This window comes from Aptenodytes forsteri, unplaced genomic scaffold (assembly GCF_000699145.1).
Source record: "Aptenodytes forsteri isolate BGI_AS27 unplaced genomic scaffold, ASM69914v1 Scaffold227, whole genome shotgun sequence".
Taxonomy (NCBI): domain Eukaryota; kingdom Metazoa; phylum Chordata; class Aves; order Sphenisciformes; family Spheniscidae; genus Aptenodytes; species Aptenodytes forsteri.
Genome location: NW_008795365.1, coordinates 1,952,734 through 1,958,953, shown reverse-complemented (window position 1 = coordinate 1,958,953; position 6,220 = coordinate 1,952,734). Strand labels below are relative to the sequence as shown.

Sequence of the window (6,220 nt, the reverse complement as noted above, 5' to 3'; positions counted from 1 at the left end):
CCCTTCCTTGTTGGTGAGAACAAGGTCCAGCATAGCACCTCTCCTCGTTGGCTCCTCTACCACTTGGAGAAGGAAGTTACCATTGACGCATTCCAGGAACCTCCCGGATTGCTCCCGTTAGCGACGCGGTCAGCCAGGAACGATACGTGGATTTCGTGAGGCAGAAAAGCATGCACCCCGCCTCACCAGCCTGGGCCATGAAGGGCAAGAAAAAAAATAAAAAAATCAGCCACACGATCACGGCTGGAGGCAGAGAAAAGCGTGCACCTGCTTCCAAGAGGCACAGCGAAACGGTACCCGGTCCTTACAAGGGACATTTCTATGCTCACATTTGAATTTTCGGAATGGACGAGAAGTAAACAAAAAGCTCGTTTTACCTAGAGCTCATCTTTCACGCTGCACACGGTAACCGGGCAGGCAAACGTGCCGCTGCCGTGCCTGAGCAGTGCCCCCCCCGCCCCGCCCGGCCGCAGGCGCACACCCGGCCCGCTCCCGCTCCCGCAGGGGAGGCCAGCACCGGTCAAGGGAGCGCCAGCGTTCCTTGGGAGCGTTCCTCATCTCGTCTCGGCTCTGCTAGGTCGAAATCTATTTTATTTACATTACTAGCTCAAAGCTGCAGCAGGGAAGGAAAAAAAAAAAAGAAGAAAAAAAAAATGAGGCGATCGCTCCCTCTACACGTAAGTTACCACTTGCTGTGGTAAAATCCAAAAAACCAGCGGTATGTGTGTTGTTTGGGGTTTTTTGAAGTTCAAAATAAAAATACTATTTCTTAAAAAACAGGCTGAGAATGCCCATGGCACAGCCGTGCTCTGAAAAACATTCACCAAACGCATCAGGACCAACTAACTTCAACACATTGCTCATGGCTTTCTCTGATCGCTGCCATACTTGATTTGAAGTTCCACTGGCTTACTTTAAAAATATGTTAATCTGCAAACATTTACAGAAGGCAGCAATTCCCCAGTGGCAATCTATAAAGTTTAAATTGTTGAAGTAAATATATGCACATAAAGGGCAAATAATAAACTTCTCAATTAAGTGAAAACTAAAAAAGAAACACAAACAAAAAACCCCACCCCAAACCACCAAATACCCTGCTTTTGGTTTAGGCCTTGAGCTTAGAAAAAACCCAAACAACAACAAAAACCCAAAACAAAAACAAACCACAAAGAAAAGGAAGTTTAACTTGCCATACAAAATAAAATGCAATTTATGCACGATCCTTTCTCCCCAACCAATAACTGCCACTTGTAAGTAAGCCTTTAAAAATAGATTATTTTAAAGCTTTAACTGTATTATATAAACACAAATTTTACTTTCTTCTAAAATGTCCTCATGTAAATAATGATAACTCAGATTCTGGAGCTGTTCAACATGAGTTGAAAACCTTCTAGTCATGGAAAATATGCAGCTGATATTTAGAAAGGTTTTCCTGTAATTAACTCCCCCTTGAGGATTTTAAGTTAGCAGCAGTAAAATTACCAACAGTATACTAATATACACCACATGCACTGTTACTCAGTGGCCTACTAGCATTCTCTTGAAGATAAGAAAAAGTAAAATAGAACAAAACCATCCCAGGCATAAAGTCAAAGATAATAATTTTATTTTTTTTTTTAATACAGGCGAACTATATTTGTTGTTTCAAAAACCCCGTCTCTACTGTGCATACCTGCCATTTTTGCTTCCTTTACTACAATCTATTTGTGTTATACCGAAGGTGCTATTTCAAACTAGCCTTCTACCTATTAAGATTGAATTGAGAGCAAAGATCATACTTGGCACAACTTGTCCAAAATACTAGTATGTCCTTCAGTCTTTCTTCTCATCTACCATTAGGAAAAAATAAAACCAGTACAGCAACTTCCAAGCCAAAGATGACTGGACAACAGAAATATACACCTCCTGCCTCATCTTTTTTACTTACTCAGATTTTATTTCTTTCCCCAACTAATGGTATTATACTGATCCAAAAACATACGTCTTATGTAACTGCCTTTTTCAATAAAAGATTTTAGGCCATAAGTTATTTTAGTCCGTTTTTGTAAATTTTTATCATCTCTCTGCATATGATGTTAGTTACCCACATCTCCTGACGTGCATGAAACGTGTATACACACAGGCACAGGAAGATGCAGAGCCTGTCTACGCATCTGCAGATACTAATTACTGGAAGGCAGTAAGACATCACACTGAACCAGAATCTGCTTTTTCTGTACTGACTTGAATAAAGCACCACACCTGCAACCAACACACACACTCTCACTTGAGTATCTGTATACAACTGAATATATTCCACATGGATTCACCTATTTTCTGTAGATAAATGCGCTTATGTAGGTAGGCCACGGTCTAGTTCTCTTTCTCTATTTAGTGATTAGATACACATAGGACGGAGCATGACATCGTGTGACCTATTCAGTTCCCATGTATGCACATAGGTATATTACACTGGATTCCATATTTCAGGTCCCAAACCCTGCTCTGTCATCTGCTAACCCAAACCGCTCTCTGCCAGGCCCGCCTATTCTTGGCATGACTGGAGCTTCCGGCTCCAATCCTGCAGATCTAAGCATACGTTCACATACACCTTTTCAAGATCAAGACCTCAAGGCATGGCCTATGTATTGCACAGGACATAACAGCCTGCTGGCAGAGTATTTATCTAGCACAGCAATTTCATTATTATAATTCATCAGTGTAATTACATGCAATCCTTCCCAAACTGCTCTCTAAGACCCAGTTTCTTCAAGTAGCTTTTTGGAAACAGATCTCTGAATCTGCAGAAAGTCTTATTTATTCCAGTTAAATCTCTGGAACACTTGGGTGTAAAAATAATAGTTCAGCTTATGTTGCTGAACAAGCTTAAGGCATTCACGGAACGACAGATTATTTCAAATTGTTTGTCTACAACTTAACCTTACCTGCAAAATACAATTTTTAAAAGCCATTTGAAAAATAAAGTATTGGAAAGCACAACACAGGAGATTTTTTTTTTTTTTTTTTTTTTTTTTTTTTTTATATATATGGTAAATATATCAGGAAAAGCAATTCAGGGAAAGGATGCATTAAAAAACCCTTACCATCTATTCTTTAAAAAGGGCTCCCAGAAGCCTCCCTCTAGTCTTCCTATTTGTTTAAATAGATAACAATGGAAAAAACAACCACCTTCACATCAGATTTTTAAAATATTCTTTTTAAGACTTCTCTTTCATCCCTTGAGTTGAGGGAAAGAAAACTGACCAGTCGATTGCAATACTGTAGGTGATCAGCTGCTAGTCCCTTGCAGTCACAAAGCTCTGAACTCTGCCTATTGCCTTGATGGAAATGCTACAGACTGTTTTAATCCCCCTCTCCCCAAGTTTTTAACAAACGTCAATAAAAAACAACAAATCACTTGTTAAAAAGCTTCGTAGGGTATTTTCTAGCAGCTAAAGATTCTCTCACAACATATTGTATTTGGGGGTCAATCTAAAAATACCAACAGGTTTAAAGTACTCATTTTTTGCACTTTGACACCTATATAAGTATTTTGGTTTAATTTCTAAACAATGGGTGAAAGGGAGAACAGAAAAGACTTAACTCTTTCCATCCCAAACTTTTTCTACCAAAGTACCTTTACCTCTTCTTTTCTTCCCCCACAATACACTACTAGACTGACTTTTATAAATAGCCATTTTGGAAGGATTTCTCTCCCCCCCCCCTTTGAAAAATTACCTAAAGCCTTTTTTTCCCAAGCAAGTTAATGTGAACTTGGGAATGGCAATTAAATTGTCAGAATTAAAAAATTTGTTTTTAACTAGAAGGTAGCCAGAAGTATAGTCATGGGGCTGGTATTGATTGTCTGAACAGAGAACATTAGTCTTCAGGTATTTATTCTGCCACCTCTGCACCAGAGGTTCTCCTTCAAATCAAATCAATCCCTGGAAAAGATTGGTTCTTGCTACTAAGACACATAACTAGGCTGCAACAGAGCTGATTGTTGTTGTTCTCTCTAGGTTTTACTGAACAATATCTAGGCTTCTGATTGCTTCTGAATAATTTTCACAGTTGCAAATTGTCATCCTTCCTAGACTGTGAGCTCTCCGGGGTGTAGAATACATCTGGTTTTATTTGAAAGACACCAAGCAGTTGATAATATGTATCTATGAATGAAAAGTGTGCTAAAATCCATGCTTTCAAGCATGGTTACTGCAACAGTACTTTTCCATTATTTATGCATTATTTTCCCCTGTCTCCCTTTTGGCAAAATCCCGTATGCCCAATTTTAGGTTTTTGTTTTGCTCTGTTTTGTTTTGAGAAAAGCTTAAATAGGCAGTAGGGAACCTTTTATTCATTATTTAAAAATGCTTTTGCTTCAGAGACATGTAAAATTAATTGAAATAGAATAATTAATGATAAATTATTGATAAGGAATCATAAAATACCGCGGCAATCTGCGAATTAATTAATTTGTTAATATAAAAAGTTTATAAACACAATTCAGAAAGAAATAGATCAAGTGACCACCCCAGTTGACCTTTCTGACAACTGTACCGTCTGAGACTTAAAGAAAAAAAAAAACACCAAAAAACCCAAAAACACCACACAAAAAACCCAAACCCAAAACAAAACCGTAAAAAAACCAACCACCTTTGTATTCCTATTCATTATATATAGTTTCCAGTTGAACTTGAATTTGTACTTTGGTCATCTGTTTTATACCTTGCCAGTGGAAGGTCCTGAACAAGACAGTTGCATATGTATATACACTCAGTTAGGCAGAGAGTAATTATATTTTCAGGCACCACATTAAATAACAACTTAAGGTAAACTTGAATATTCACTGGATAGATAAAGAAACAGAATGGCAACAGATAACAAAGGCAGTATGCAATTAAATTCAGAATAAAACAACATCAAGAAATTAAATATAATAGAAGCCTGTTAAGGATGTTAATTTCTGAACAGAAAGGCGGACAGAAAACAATTAGCTCTATTTAAATTACCAGGGTTAGCTATCAGCTATGCTTATTAGCTACCTATGAAATAGGGCTACTTTTATTCACTCTTCTTTTGTATTGACAAAAATTGTAGTCCTGTCAATTACAAACTGAGTATGAGCCATAGCCCGTGAAATATAGCATGGATTAGTGAAAATATCACATTACTATGAAAGATGAATAATTGTATTAGTGTGTGTTTACTTATGGAAGAATCAGTTACACAAGTATAGGTAGGAGCTCTAAATATTTTGCAGTAAAAACATTTTTCAGTATTTTGGTAAACAATATAAGGATTAAATAAAAAAATATGAGTAGAATACATAAAACTGTGACAAGATCTATTTAATTTGAAGTAAACATAATATTAAGGGGGGCAGTTGTTGTTTATCGATGGAGTATTAAACAGAGAGAAACCTTGTGCCCTTAAAGTCCATGGCGTAGAAACAACACAGAGTATTAAGAACAACAAGCCCCAAAGCAAAAAGTGGGTTAATTAATTCTACATCTTGTTCCTCTTTCTATAGGCAAAGATGTAGGGCTCTACGAACATTGCTTTCAGATCACTTTATTGACTATTCTCTGTATGGTCATTTATTTCAGAGGACTGATGTCACATTTGGCATTATATCAGCTGACATATTGTAGACATTTTCTTCCAGAAATGGCTCTTTAAGGCTGAGTGCAAGAGGTTAGGATGCCTGATGGAAACTAACTTTACGACAGTGATGTTCTCCTATATTCATACAACAGTCTTAATACTTTTAAATTAGCATAGTTTATGCCTCCACATATATGTGTGTGTGTGTATACATACACACATATGTGTGTGTATAGAATTCACAGACTAAAAAAGAAAAAAAAAGACCTAAATTTAAATTATTCTATTCCATGACATGTACCTTCAAGGTGAAGGGTACTCAGCTTTAATTATAAGAAATTATTTTTTAATATAAAAAAAGATTTTTCTACCTTATCAATGTAGAATCAATGTATCTTCATTAGATCGCAAAGACATAAAATTCTAGACTAAAACCCAAAGTTCACTAGCTTTGGGTGTTTGTTTGTTTATCTTTTTGGTTTATTATAGAATTCTCAAACTGATTATTGTATTAGTCTTGTAAATACATTCCTCTAGAACAGACATAGCAGCATGTAGCTGAGTGATCTCTGATAATAAAAAGGGTGAAAAAACCCCAATCTCTTAAAAAATGCAATCTCCTTTTTTAAAATCACCA

At 36.8% G+C, this 6,220-nt stretch overlaps 1 protein-coding gene across 1 annotated transcript in view; it reads right to left on the bottom strand.

Annotated features, from left to right (window-relative positions):
• Positions 1-6,220, bottom strand: part of LRBA (LPS responsive beige-like anchor protein) — a 423,640-nt gene that overhangs the window by 190,798 nt on the left and 226,622 nt on the right. The gene's annotated exons all lie outside the window — the stretch shown is intronic.